Source organism: Saimiri boliviensis, chromosome 11 (genome assembly GCF_048565385.1).
Source record: "Saimiri boliviensis isolate mSaiBol1 chromosome 11, mSaiBol1.pri, whole genome shotgun sequence".
In the NCBI taxonomy this organism is placed as follows: Eukaryota; Metazoa; Chordata; class Mammalia; order Primates; family Cebidae; genus Saimiri; species Saimiri boliviensis.
Window position 1 is genome coordinate 49,315,557 of NC_133459.1, and position 15,979 is coordinate 49,331,535.

The following is a 15,979-nucleotide window of genomic DNA, read 5'->3' on the forward strand; positions in this document are numbered from 1 at the left end:
CAATATAAAAATGTCTATCTCTTTGTAAATTAATATTCCAGATAACAGATCAGTCTCCTGTATATCTTTACTCTGAAAGTTTCCCAGAACATTATCACTGATGGATAACAGATAAAAATAAAATATTTTAGTCTACAAAGAAAGGACCAGACCATGGATTCCTGATGACTCAGCCAAACTTCTCTTATTTTTTAAGCCACATTTCACAGAAAAATCAGAACCTGGTATTAACAGCTATGATTTAATTTTAGCAGTGTTTTAAAGTTAGATCTTCTTCTCCATTCACCAAACACACCAAAGAGGGAATTTGGTTTATGATACCAAAGGCATGTAAATAAGTATACAAAACTATATAAGCTAGTAAGAAGCATTTTTAATATAAGCTAGAATAAAATCAATGCTACTCTCTAATTGTTTACAATCAATTCTTAATTATTCTTCAAGCTTAGCCCATTGGCAAATTGCTTTTCCAAAACTACTCTAGTTAGTGCATCAAAACAATAACCCTGATTTACTTAGCACATTTCATTTTGAGAATGTGACAGATAAAACAGCCGTAAGATGACAGACTTTATGCCTTTATGCTTATGCTCCTGAAAAACACAGTTCTGCCTACTCTGTTCTCTTCTGAGTAACTGTATCAATCACTGTGTATTTAATTATACAAATACTCTATTATTTGCCTCATAAGGTTATTTAACTTCTTACTTAATGATTTCTTATCCCTCCCATATAACTGAAAAGCAATAGAAAAGACAATATGCTATAATTACCATATTTCTTCTGTCTCACTATCAAAGTATTGTCCAAATGGTCATCTTAGACCTCTCCTTTCATCTCATTCCCTAGATCCAAACAAATCACTATCAATATATGCACCCACCTTCTTCCTATCTCTGTTTTCACCAGCCTAGACCAAGCATGTTTCTCCCTATCCTTGGATTTCTCCAATAGTTTCCTAACTGGTCTTCCAAAATTGTGAACTCCCCTAATCAGCTCTCCACATTGCACACAAAGTTTTTAAAACATCTGGACTTCTAGTTTTAGGCTCACAGAGGAAGATGCTTCTGTCCTCCTCTCCTCTTCTTATTCATGACTTAAAAACATGAACAAGTTACTGAAAAACAAACTGCATCTTTCATGCACTAAGGTATCTATATCCCTGAACCATGTTATGATGCAGTTAAAAATAGTAAACTACTTAGAAGAGTAGAAGATTGGCTGGGCGCAGTGACTCACGCCTGTAATCCCAGCACTTTGAGAGGGTGAAGTGGGCGGATCACCTGAGGTCGGGAGTTTGAGACTAGCCTGACCAAAATGGAGAAACCCTATCTCTTCTAAAAATACAAAATTAGCCAGGTGTGATGGTGCATGCCTGTCATCCCAGATACTAGAGAGGCTGAGGCAGGAGAATCACTTGAACCCGGCAAGGGGAGGTTGCAGTAAGCCAAGATTGTACCATTGCACTCCAGCTTGGGCATCAAGAGCAAAACTCCATCTCCAAAAAAGAAAAAAAAAAAGATTAGAAGATCAAACCTAACTGTTTACAGAGATGATGCCTTGAAAATAAGCTGATGTGGCCTGAAGAAAGGCTCAGGAATGGTATATTCCAGGTACCTCAGGAGGCAAAGGCAAGACAGGGGGCAAAAAAAAAAAAAAAAGGGAGATTTTTTTTTTTTTTAATCCACAGGCAACCTCCCAGTTCCCCAAATTCCCTCCTCACAAAAAAAGAGGTATGTACTTTAGAGATGTTGAAATAAATATTTCAGACTCACGGAAACTAGTCCCACAGAAGGACAAGAGTGAACTGTTGGACTGAAAATAAGGCTAAATCAGCATTCTGAAAGGTGAGAGCCACAGTCCCTATTCCCTTCCAACTCTAGGACACTGGTAGACAAGCAGGAACCTTTAAAAATCCTTTTTCTTCCCTAAAGCTGAAAATAACTTCATACGCTGACACCTGGATGTTCTCAAAGAAAAAAGCAAATCAAGTAATAACCTTAGAGATAATACAGCCCTCTGTTTGATAATGCCAGCCATGTTCTCTGAGTTTCTAAATAATTTTTCAGTACATACTCTTAAATGTGAATAGATAATAAAAGTTCGCCAGACATCTGATGAAAGCCTAGTGCATGAAAGACAGGCAAAAACAAACAAAAGGGGGTGAGAGGAGGAAAGGTAGAATGCAGGACAGGCACCATGCTATTTCTTATACTTAGTATTCAGTCTTGATAGCATTCTTTAACTTATTATTATCCCCATCTTCTATATGAGGAAATGACACAGGGTTAAGTAAATTACTCAGTCACACAGCTAAGAAGCAGTAAAGACAGGAAAGGAACCCAAGGCTACTTAATCCCAAAACCTAGGCTTTTAACCATAAGCATTACCATTCCTTTTAGGACTTATCTTCACACAAACTCCTCAATTTCGTAATAATTATGCCTCTTTCTTGTGACACTACCCTTCTTCTTCATGGACAAGTTGAAAGGTCCTTTCTCAGAGTTTTAGAGCCCCAATTCCTCAGGAGCCTTGATGTAAAATGAATCTTTCTAAATATAGAAACAAAGATCTTCAAACTCTTCAGAGCATAATAATTTCCCATATGACATACTCCCTGACAGGTTGCAAAGGTCTTGACAAATGAGAGGAGCACTAACAAATCATAGATTGGAAAGAGAATGGAAGCCTTCATATTACTCCTCTTAGAAGACTGAGAGAAACACAGAAATGAAGTTTTAACGATCAAATGCTGCTGAGAATAGCAAGTATTAGCAGAGGATAGAATTAATGTCAATAAGTAAGTAACGGCAGTATCTATCTTATGCATTCATGGATTAGAAGCAAAAGAGAGAGAAAAATAAAAAGCAGATAAATCAAAGGAAATTAAAAGATAAAGGGAAATGAACTAAGCCCTAGTTTTAATTTTTAATTAGCCAAGTCCTAGATAACTGGCAATGAAAGATTCTGCCAGATGAATCACATGATAACTACAAAGTCCCAAATCTATCACCATAAGAGAATCAGCTATCAAAAAAGACAAGGAGAGGAGGAATTAAGAATGGTAGAAGATGATGGCTTAGGCTTGGTTAAACAGCAAAACTTAAAATACAAACTATTTTTAAAAAGTATTCCCATCAATACATTCAAAAGGTTCTGCTTCAAGATGAGCTAGAGTAGCTTGCAGAAGACTAACTCTCACTAAGAACAAATTGAAAAGCTGAAAAACATACTGCAATAATCTATTTTCAGGCTAAGAAAAGCTTCTTCAGAGGTGGCAACAAGAACAGGATGGCTTAAGACTCCTAAATCGAGAGAATTTCAGAGATAGCTGACTTCTGCAAATGACTTTTTAATTGCGAGCAAGAACTTGAAAATACGGGTTTTGCATCAACAGAACCAATAAATAAGAATAGAAACCAGCAGAGATTTTTGCAGCAATCAGAGGGCTTCAAACATAATGCCAGGTTTTTTTCCCAAGCAACATTTAATAAATTCAATGTATCTATGGGTCAGAGAGCTAAAAAGCTTGGTTAAAAGCCTCTTTAAAAAAAAAAAAAAAAAAAAAAAAAAACATAGTTTTTGACAGTTTTACAAAACAATAAGACCAGCCCAGACAAATCACCAAAATCTAAGGTGAAGTAAAAAGATAAGTCACATACTTGGAGATTATGTTCGCAATATATTTATCTGATGAACCTCAAAGGCATTAAGTTGAGAGAAATAAACCATACTCAAAAGACTGCACACTATATGACTTCATTTACATGAAGTCCAACAACAGGCAAAAGTAATCTATGGTTTCACATAGGGAATGGAGAATGACTGAGACCATGAAGAAACCTTTCTGGCCTCAAGTGATCCACCTACCTTGGCCTCCCAAAGTGCTGGGATTACAGGAGTAAGCCACCACATCCTGCCTATATAATTATTAAAACTCATAAAATTGTCCACTTACAAAGAGTACATTTCACTAATTGTAAATTTCACATAAAGCAAAACTTTTTAATTACAAAGAACAAAATAAACTTTTACTTATCAATAAAGGCAGAATAAAATGATGAAGTGTCAGGAATGTTATTTCCTTAATAATTTTGTTTTATATTCTTTACTAAAATGTTTTTAAATGCCCAACAGACAGGTTTACCACTGACTACAACTCCTAAATGAAAAACAAACACAAGGAAAAAATCAAAACACAGAAATTTCCAGATAAACAAACGCTGAGAGAATTTCTCACCAACAGATCTGCATATAAAAAACAGTAAAGGTTTTCAGCTGAAGGGAAATAATACTGGATGGAACCTCTAATCTACACAAAGAGTATCCGAAATAGTAAATGTAAGACATTTTTAATTATTTCTTATATTCTTTAAAAAGAAAACTAACTCTTTAAAGCAAAAATCACAGAATTATGAGCTATATAATATGTACAAATAAAATATATGAAAATAGGCCGGGCGCGGTGGCTCAAGCCTGTAATCCCAGCACTTTGGGAGGCCGAGGCGGGTGGATCACGAGGTCAAGAGATCGAGACCATCCTGGTCAACATGGTGAAACCCCGTCTCTACTAAAAATACAAAAAATTAGCTGGGCATGGTGGCGTGTGCCTGTAATCCCAGCTACTCAGGAGGCTGAGGCAGGAGAATTGCCTGAACCCAGGAGGCGGAGGTTGCGGTGAGCCGAGATCGCGCCATTGCACTCCAGCCTGGGTAACAAGAGTGAAACTCCGTCTCCAAAAAAAAAAAATAAATAAAATAAAATATATGAAAATAAAGGCTGCAAGGAGGTAAATAGAATAATATTCTTATAAAGTTCTTATATTATATATGAAGTAGTATGATGTAATTAAGAGAGATTGTGATAAGTAAACCATGTACATTGTAATCTCTAGAACAAGGGTGAGGAAAAAAGAAATGTAAGAAGTATAGCAAAGATGAGATCTGCTGGTTTCATACTATATCAACTCACCTAAGCTGAAACTAAATTTCTGAAAATTCCTTTCCTGAGTGGTTTGAGGTCAGAAATGGCCACAAGAAAACTTGTGCATGCCAGCCACAGTACATCATGCATGTAATCCCAACACTTTAGGAGGCCAAGTCAGATAGACTACCTGAGGTCAGGAGGTCAGGACCAGCCTGGCCAATATGGTGAAACCCCATCTCTACTAAAAATACAACAGCAGGCATTACTGCTCCCAAAATGTATAGGTACAGCACCAAGTACTGTTGCAGCTGACAGACATTGTCCCTGACTGCCTGGCTCGCGACACTGATATATGGCAGATGAATCCAAGCGTCTTCTAAATCCAGGCCAATTTTCCTCATGAACATAGATGCAAAAATCCTTAACAAAATATTAGCAAATCAAATCCAGGATTCTGTAAAAAGGATAACAACTCATGACCAACTGAGGTTGCTCCCAGCAATGCAAAGTTGGTTTAACATTCAGAAATCAGTGTAATTTACCATATTAACCGAACAAAGGAGAAAATCTATATTACCATCTCACTAGAAGAAAAAGAATATCCAGGCCAGGCGCAGTGGCTCACACCTGTAATCCCAGCACTTTGGGAGGCTGAGGCAAGAGGATCACAAGGTCAGAAGATCAAGACCATCCTGGCCAACACTGTGAAACCTTGTCTACTAAAATACAAAAAATCAGCTGGGCATGGTGGCACACACCTGTAGTCCCAGCTACTCAGAGGCTGAGGCAGGAGAATCGCTTGAACCTGGGAGACAGAGGTTGCAGTGAACCAAAACTGCACCATTGCATTCCAGCCTGGTGACAGACCAAGACTCCGCCTCAAAAAAAAAGAAAAAGAATATTCAATAAAAATTTAATAAATATTCATAATAAAAACACTTGGCAAACTAAGAATAGAAAGCAATTTCTTTAACCAGCTGAAGGACATCTATGAGAAACCTATAGCTAACACCACACATAATAGTGGAAGACAATATTTCTCCCTACAATTGAGAAAAAGGCAAGAATGTTTGCTGTCACCACTTCTATTCAACATTGTACTAAAGATCCTAGCACATTCAATAAAGTAAGAAAAAGAAAAAGTCATAAAGATTGGAAAGAAATATAGTTATTTTTTATCATAGACAAATAGTTAAAGAAAACTCTGCATTCTTTAAAAACCTCTGGAAGAAATAAGTAAATGCATATAGTAACAAAATACAAAATACATCTATGACAAAACCCACTGTGTCCTTAAAAAAAACAAACATATGCCATGTGCGGTGGCTCATGCCTGTAATCCCAGCACTTTGGGAGGCCGAGGTGGGTGGATCACAAGGTCAAGAGATCAAGACCATCCTGGTCAACATGGTGAAACCCCGTCTCTACTAAAAATACAAAAAATTAGCTGGGCACAGTGGCACTTGCCTGTAATCCCAGCTACTCAGGAGGCTGAGGCAGGAGAATTGCCTGAATCCAGGAGGCAGAGGTTGTGGTCTGCCAAGATCACGCCATTGCACTCCAGCCTGGGTAGCAAGAGCGAAACTCCGTCTCAAAAAAAAAAAAAAAAAAAAACACCAAACATACAATTATCATATGAGGTATACACTATCCAGGGGAAAGAATAGTATCTATCATCATGAAACCACATTAAAGTGGCCAGGTATGGTGGCTCATGCCTGTAATTCCAGCACTTTGTGAAGCCGAGGGCAGACTGCTTGAGGCCAGGAGTTCAAGACCAGCCTGGGTAACATGGTGAAATCCCATCTCTTCTAAAAATGTAACAATTAGCCAGGCATGGTGGTGCATGACTGTAGTCCTAGCTACTCAGGAGGCTAAGGTGGAAGGATCACCTGAGCCAGGTTCAGTGAGCCAAGATTACAGCACTGTACTCCAGCCTGGGAAACAAAGCAAAGACCTTGTCTTAAAAAAAAAAAAAAAAAAAAAGATAAAACCCATTGTTAGAAAGCAAACACACAAATGAGAAAAGGAAAGGGCTCAAATGTAACCACTACAGAAAGCCACCAAATGGCACCTGTAATCCCAGCACTTTGGGAGACCAAGGCAGGTGGATCACCTGAGCTCAGGCATTAGAGACCAGCCTGGCTAACATGGTGAAACCCCATCTCTACCAAAAATACAAATTAGCCAGGCATGGTGGCAAGCACCTGTAATCCTAGCTACTCAGGAGGCTGAGATAGGAGAATTGCTTAGAAGCTGGGAGATGGAGGTTGCAGTGAGCCAAGATCACACACCATTGCGCTCCAACCTGGGCAACAGAGACAGATCCTGTCTTTAAAAAAAAAAAAAAAAAAAAGAGGCTGCATGTGGTAGCTCACACTTGTAATCCCAGCACTTTGAGAGGCAGATGGATCCGAGGTCAGGAGTTCAAGACCAGCCTGACCAACATAGTGAAACCCCATCTCTACTAAAAACACAAAATTAGCCAGATGTGGTGGTATACACCTGTAATCCCAACTACTTGGGGGGCTGAGGCAGGAGAATCACTTGAATCCAGGAGACAAAGGTTGCAGTGAGCTGAGATCATGCCATCACGCTCCAGCCTGGGCCACAAGAGCGAAACTCCATCTCAAAAAGAAAAAGAAAAAAGGAAACAACCAAACTGCAAAGTTAAACAAAGAAAGAAAGGAAAAAAAGATTAAAAAATGAGAAAAAAAATTAACAAACTGACAGGAGTAAGTCCTCACCTGTAAATAATAACCTTGACTATAAATGGATTAAATTACTCAGATACAGGCTGACTGATAGATGGAAATAGAATGATACAACTATCATTAAACTATTTTACCTGTAAAGACACATTTTACCTGCAATAAACTCATTTTACTTGTAAAGACACGTACAGACTGAAAGAGAAGTGATAGAAAAAGATATTCCATGCAAATGGAAATCAAAAGCAAGCAGGAGTCACTATACTTACATGAGATAAAACAAACTTCAACTCATAAACAGAAATACGAGACCAAAAAAAGTCAACGTATAATGATAAAGTGATTAATTCCACAAGAGGATATAACAATTCTAAATATATATTCACCCAACACCAGAGAACCCAGATATTTGAAACAAATACTATTAGATCTAAAAAGAGAGATAGATTCTAATCACCAGTAGTTGGAGATTTCAACACTCCACTCTTGGCAAGTCATCTAGACAGAAACATCGAATTTCATTTCCATTATAGACAAAATAGATCTAACAGGCATTTACAGACCAATTCATCCATCAGCTGCAGAATATACATTCTTCTCACCAGCACATGGAATATTCTCTAGGACAGACCACATATTAGGCCACAAAACAAGTCTCAACAAATGTTTTTAAATCAAAATAATATCAAGTATATTATCAGAAAATAATAAAATACAGCTAGAAACCAATAACAAAGAAGAACTTTGGAAACTAAAAAAATCCATGGAATTAAAACAACATCAGCCAGGCACGGTGCCTCATGCCTAAAATCCCAGCACTTTGAGAGGCCAATGCAGGAGGATGGTTTGAGCCTAAGAGTTTAAGATCACCGAGACAACATAGAAGATGTTACCTATAAAAAGCCGTCTCAATAAAAAGTAAAAATAATAGCTGGGCATGGTGGCACTCACCTGTAGTCCTAACTAGTCAGGAGACTGAAGTGGGAAGATCACTTGAGTCCAAGAGTTCAAGATTACAGTGAGCTATAATCACACTACTGTACTCCAGCCTGGGCGACAGAGTAAGAACATGTCTCAAAAAATAAAAACATAAACAACATGCTCCTGAATAACCACTGGTTCCATAAAGGAATTAAGAAAAAAAATAAAAAACTTCTTGAAATAAATTAAAATGGAAATTATCAAAATCTATGGAATATAGCAAAAGCAGTACTAAGAGGAAAAGCTATAATAATAAATCCCTACATTAAAAGGTAGAATGATTTCAAACAAAGTATCTAACAATACACCTCAAGGAATCTGAAAAGCAAGAACAAACCAAATTCAAAATTAGCAACAGGAAAGAAATAATAAAGATGAGAGTAGAAGTCAACAAAACAGTGAGTTAAAAAAAAAAAAAAAGGCCGGGCTCAGGGGCTCATGTCCGTAATCCCAGCACGTTGGGAGGCAGATCATGAGGTCAGGAGTTCAAGACCAGCCTGGCCAACACAGTGAAACTCCATCTCTACTAAAAATACAAAAAATTAGCTGGGTGTAGTGGTGTGCACCTGTAATCCCAACTAATCAGGAGGCTAAGGCAGAAGAATTGCATGAACCTGGGAGGCGGAGGTTGCAGTGAGCAAAGATTGCGCCACTGCACTCCAGCCCAGGTGACAGTGTGAGACTCGGTCTCAAAAAACAATAAAAGACAAAAGATCAACAGAAGTTGGTTTTTTGAAAAGATAAAAAAGATCAATAAACTGCTCATAAGACTAAAAAAAAAAAAATTCAGAAATGAAAATGAAGTCATCATAACTGATACCAAAGAAACACAAAAGATCATTGCAGGTTATTATGAATAGTTATATACCAACAAATTGGAAAACCTAGAGTAAATGGATAAATTTCTAGATACAGATAACTATCAAGATTGAAGCATGAAGAAATAGAAAACCTAACAGACCCATAAGGAGCAATAAGATTGAATCAGTAATAAAGTCTCCTAAAGCTAAGTGCAGTAACTCACACCTATAACCTCAATGCTTTAGGAGGCTGAGGTGGAAGGAAGCTTGAATCCAGGAGTTTGTGACCAGCCTGGGCAACACAGAATAAACCATGACTACAAAAATTATTCCAAAAAAATTTAGCCAGGCAAGGAGGTGCAAACCTGTAGTACTATCTACTTGGGAGGCGGAGGCAAGAAGATCCCCTGACTCTAGGAGTTTGAGGCTGCAGTGAGCTATGATAATACCACTGCATTTCAGCCTGGGTGACAGGGTAAGACCTTCTGTCTTTAAAAACAAAAAAACAAAAATTGTCAAAAAAGGGAAGCCCAGGACCAGATGACTTCACTGCTTAATTCTACAAAACACTTAAGAAAAACTAACACCGGCCGGGCGCGGTGGCTCACGCCTGTAATCCCAGCACTTTGGGAGGCCGAGGCGGGTGGATCACGAGGTCAAGAGATCGAGACCATCCTGGTCAACATGGTGAAACCCCGTCTCTACTAAAAATACAAAAAATTAGCTGGGCATGGTGGCGCATGCCTGTAATCCCAGCTACTCAGGAGGTTGAGGCAGGAGAATTGCCTGAACCCAGGAAGTGGAGGTTGTGGTGAGCCGAGATCATGCCATTGCACTCCAGCCTGGGTAACAAGAGTGAAACTCCGTCTCAAAAAAAAAAAAAAAAGCCATATATGACAGACTCACAGCTAGCATCATACCAAATGGAGAGAAACTGAAACACTTTCCTCTAATATCTGGAACATGTCAAAGATGCCCACTTTAACCATTGTTATTTAACATATTGCTAGAAGTCTTAGCTATAGCAATCAGACAAGAGAAAGAAGTAAAATGCATCCAAACTGGAAAGGAAGAGGTCAAATCATTCTTGTTTGCAGATGACATGATCTTACATATAAAAAACCTAACACTTCACCAAAAAACTCTTAGAACTGATAAACAAACTCAGTGAAGTTGCAAGATATAAAACAAACAAAAATCGCTAGTACTTTATACACCAAAATGAACAATTTGAAAAAACAAATCAAGAAACCAATCCAATTTACAATAGCTATTTAAATCTAAAAACAAACAAACAAACAAACAAAAAAAAACCCTAGGAATCAATTTAACTAAGGTGGTAAAAGACCTCTGCAATGAAAATTAAGACACTAATGAAAGAGATTGAAAAAACACAAACAAAGGCATCCCATACTCATTAATTAGAAGAATTAATATTACTAAAATGACCATACTACCCAAAGCAATCTGTAGATACAGCATAATCTCTATAAAATGCCAAGGACATTCTTTACAGAAATAGAAAAGGCAATCCTAAAATTCATGCAGTAGCACAAAAGACCCTTGAATACCCAAAGCAATAATCAGCAAAAAGAACAAAGCTGGCCTCAAAATATATAGCAGAGCTATAGTAACCAAAACACCATGGTACTGGTATAAAAAAACAATACATAGGCCAGGTGCTGTGGCTCACACCTGTAATCCCAGTACTTTGGGAGGCTGAGGCAGGCAGATCACCTGAGTGCAGGAGTTCAAGACCAGCCTGGTCAACATGGTGAAACCCTGTCTCTACAAAAAATACAAAAATTAACCAGGTGTGGTGGTGGGCGCCTGTAATCCCAGCTACTTGAGAGGCTGAGGCAGGTGAATTACTTGAACCTAGGAGGCAGAGGTTGCAGTGAGCCGAAATTGTGCCATTGCACTCCAGCCTAGGTGACAAGTATGAAACACCGTCTCAAAAAACAAACGAACAAACAGATACATAGACCAACAGAACAGACAGCCCCAAAATTAAAAATATTAATAAATCCACATATTTGTGGCCAACTGATATTCAGCAAAAGTGCTAAGAATACACATTGTGAAGACAACAATCTCTTCAATAAATGGTGCTGAGAAAAATGGATAGGCATATGCAGAGGAATGAAACTAGACCCCTACCTATCACTATATATATAAATTAACTCAAAATGGATTAAAGACTTAAACATAAGACTCAACGCTGTAAAACTGCTGGAAAAAAAAAAAAAAGGAAAACATGTCAGGACAAAAACAGAGACAACAAAAACAGACAAATGGGACTGCACTAAACTAAACTTGTCCAGGGCAAAAGAAACAATCAAAACAGTGAAGAGACAACCTGTATTTAATAGAGCTTTATTAACAGAATTAAAACAGAAAGTTCTTTCATCATTCATAAAATTTATACATATGAAAGCAGGCCAGGTACGGTGGCTCATGTCTGTAATCCCAGCACTTTGGGAGGCCAAAGTGGGCGGATGAGCTGAGGTCAGCAGTTCGAGACCAGCCTGGTCAACATTGAGACACCCCATCTCTACTAAAAACGCAAAAAGTTAGCCAGGCGTGGTGGTGCATGACTGTAATCCCAGCTACTCAAGAGGCTGAGACAGGAGAATCACATGAACCCAGGAGGCAGAGGTTGTAGTGAGACAAAATCGTGCCATTGCACTCCAGCCTGGGCAACAAGAGCAAAACTCCGTCTCAAAAAATAATAATTAAAAAAGAAAGAAAGCAGGAGTCGGCTCCAAAAACAGTGCTATTTTAAGTTCTAAACTGAGTACTAGTATATAAATGTTATCCTGGATAGTTTTTAAAAATGATACTTGAACAAGAATTATGCATGTGTTATGAATATATGTGAACTAAAAGATCTCTGGCTGATAAAATTGTATTCAGATCCCTTCAAAAAGAGAAAAATTTCAGTAAATTTTACACACTGTTTATAGTATATCTTTTGGTAACAAAAACTACAGAACAGATTCATTATAAGAGCTTATATTTTCTATCCACAAGAGGGAGCAAACATTTAACACATCTTGGGAATTTCATTACACACTAGTTTTCACACAAGACTTTCAGAAAACAGAAACTGGAAAAAATAATAAAACCGCCAAAAATATTTATTGACTGTCTATCATGTGCCAGCCATAGTGCTAGGGTCTGGAAATAATAGTGTGTAAAAGATTTGGCTCCTGCCCTCACGATTCACAATTATTCAGGTAACAAAGTACATCTAAAGATTTATAAGGTTCTTTAAATGAACATAAACCATACTTAGATTTTTTATAATTGTTATAAACTATAATTTACAAGTATTCTGTCTTACCAGAAGCTATAAATATGATGTAACGCCATACAAATTATCAGTAATTTACAGTCTACAACTCTTAAGAAACAACATATATTTGGCAATTTATTGCATAAAGAATTAACAATAAGCACTAAGATGCAAATACCTTCTTTTTTCCAAGTAGACTCCAATGATCTATGCCACTCATTTTTTTTCATTTAGCTTAACCAAAATGCTAGCAAATTAACATGTAGGGAAATCTGGGGCTATAGTTAACAAAGCATTTCAAGAGAGAAGTATCTTTGAAATGTAGTGATAGTGGTAAAATCACAATGCCAACACAAAAAAACTCTCAATTACAGCCTATTAATGACATTTCAATACATCAAGTTTCTTTTATTTTAAAGAAGAATGGATTCCAAAAGGGCATAATGAGCTAAGTAGGTGACCTCAGGAGAGCTCTTCCAAGTAGGTGTGTTTATACAGAAGCAAAGTTTAGGGTACAGTACTACTCAGGAAAGTATATTGGCAGGAAACAATGTGTAGTGAAAACAACACTGATTCAAAGCACAACTAGCTTCAAATGCAAGCTTTACCATTTAACTAGCCCTGTGACTTTAGTTGTTAACCTATTTGAGCCTCAGTATTCTCACTCATACAATGGGAATAACAACAATCTTTCTTGCAAGGCTGCTACAAGGATTAATAATAACACAAGTAAAGCACTAAACATAATAGCCCGATTTTACAATGAGAAAACTAAAGAAGGCCACATAACTAGAGTTAGACAGAAAAACTGTGGGCCAAAACTTTTTAACTCTAGTAATATTCCTTAACTTTAAGTCTAAGTCTCATACTCATTAATCACAGCAGCTTTGTTATGATAGGTGTCTACAAGATATGTTGTTTGTCCATCCTTTTATTTACAACCTAGAGAAGCATCTTTGTATTCGAGATGCTTCTCTTATAAACAATACAGATCAATATTTAATTTTCCTCCAACCTGACAGTCTCTACCTTTTGATTACTATTTCTCTATTTACATTAATGTAATTACTAATATGGCAGTAGTTTGTTGTAAGTCTACTATCTTGTTTCTTGGATTACTATCTTGGTTCTTCTGTTCTCAATCTGTCCCAATTGTTTTTCTTCAGTTATACTTTCTTATCTGCATTTTTTAGGATTGAGCATATGTATTAGTTTGTTTTCATGCTGCAGATAAAGACACATCCAAAACTGGGACTAAAAAGAGGTTTAATTGGACTTACAGTTCTGCATGGCTGGGGAGGCCTCAGAATCACAGCAGGAAGCGAAAGATACTTCTTACATGGTGGCAGTGAGAGAAAAATGAGGAAGCAAAAGCAGAAACTCCTCATAAACCCATCAGATCTCATGAGACTTATTCACTATCACAAGAATAGCACATGAAAGACTGGCACCCATGATTCAATTACCTCCCCCTGGGCCCCTCCCACAACATGTGGCAATTCTGGGAGATACAATTTAAGTTGAGATTTGGGTGGGGACACAGCCAAACCATATCATTCCACCCCTGGCCCCTTCAAATCTCATGTTCTCACACTTCAAAACCAATCATGCCTTCCCAACAGTCCCCTAAGTCGTAATTCATTTCAACATTAACCCAAAAGTCCACAGTCCAAAGTCTCATCTGAGACAAAGCAAGTCCCTTCCACCTATGAGCTTGTAAAACCAAAAGCAAGCTGCTTACTTCCTAGATACAATCAGAGTACAGGTATTAGGTAAACATTGCCATTCCAAATGGGAGAAATTGGCCAAAACAAAGGAGTTACAGGGCCCATTCAAGTCTGAAATCCAGTGGGGCATTTACATTTTAAAGCTCCAAAATGATCTCCTTTCACTCCAGGTCCCACATCCAGGTCATGCTGATGCAAAAGGTGGGTTCCCATGGTCTTGGGCAGCTCCGCCCCTGTGGTTTTGCAGGGTACAGCTTCCCTCCTGGTTGCTTTCATGAGCTGGCACAGAGTGTATGCAGCTTTTCCAGGCATAGGGTGCAAGCTGTCAGTGGATCTGCAATTCTGGGGTGTGGCCCTTTTCTCACAGCTACACTAGGCAGTGCCCAGCAGGGACTCTGTGTGGGGGCTCTAACCCCCCATTTCCCTTCTGTACTGCCCTAGCAGAAGTTCTCCATAAGGTCCCTGCCCCTGCAGCAAACTTTTGCCAGGGCATCCAGGTGTTCCCATACATCTTCTGAAATCTAGGCAGAGGTTCCTAAACCTCAGTTCTTGACTTCTGTACACCTGCAGGCTCAACACCACATGGAAGCTGTCAAGGCTTGGGGCTTCCACCTTCTGAAGCCACAGGCCGAGCTCTATGTTGGCCCCTTTCAGCCACGACTGGAGTGGCTGGAACACAGGGCAAGTCCCTAGGCTACACACAGTACGCCTAGGCCCAGCCCAAGAAACCACTTTTTCCTCCTGGGTCTCCAGGCCTGTGATGGGAGGAGCTGCCATGAAGGTCTCTGACATGACCTGGAGACATTTTCCCTATGATCTTGAGTATTAATATTAGGCTCCTTGCTACTTATGCAAATTTCTGCAGCTAACTTGAATTTCTCCTCAAAAAATGGGTTTTTCTTTTCTACTGCATCAGGCTGCAAATTTTCTGAACTTTTATGCTGTTTCCCTTTTAAAATGGAATGCTTTTAACCGTACCCAAGTCACCTTTTGAATGCTTTGCTGCTTAGAAATGTCTTCCACCAGATACCCTAAATCATCTCCCTCAAGTTCAAAGTTCCATAAATTTCTAGGATGGGGCAAAATGCCACCGGTCCCTTTGCTAAAACATAACAAGATTCACCTTTGCTCCAGTTCCTAACAAGTTCCTCATCTCCATCTGAGACCAGCTGAGCCTAGACCTTATTGTTCGCATCATTATCAGTAGTTTTGTCAAAGCCATTTAACAAGTCTCTAGGAAGTTCCAAACTTCCCCATATTTTCCTGTCTTCTGAGCCCTTGAGATTGTTCCAACCACTGTTGCCCAGTTCCAACACTGCTTCCAAATTTTCAGGTATCTTTTCGGCAACACCCCACTGTACTGGTACCAATTTACTGTATTAGTTTGTTTTCAAGCTGCTGATAAAGACACACCCAAAATAAGGAACAAAAAGAGGTTAAATTGACTGGGGAGGCCTCAGAATCATGGCAGGAGGCAAAAGATACTGGCAGTGGCAGGAGAAAAATGAGGAAGCAAAAGCGGAAACCCCTGATAAA

At 38.5% G+C, this 15,979-nt stretch overlaps 1 protein-coding gene across 1 annotated transcript in view; it reads right to left on the reverse strand.

Annotated features, from left to right (window-relative positions):
* The window catches only part of FAF1 (Fas associated factor 1), a 534,743-nt gene that overhangs the window by 490,742 nt on the left and 28,022 nt on the right, over positions 1-15,979 (reverse strand). The gene's annotated exons all lie outside the window — the stretch shown is intronic.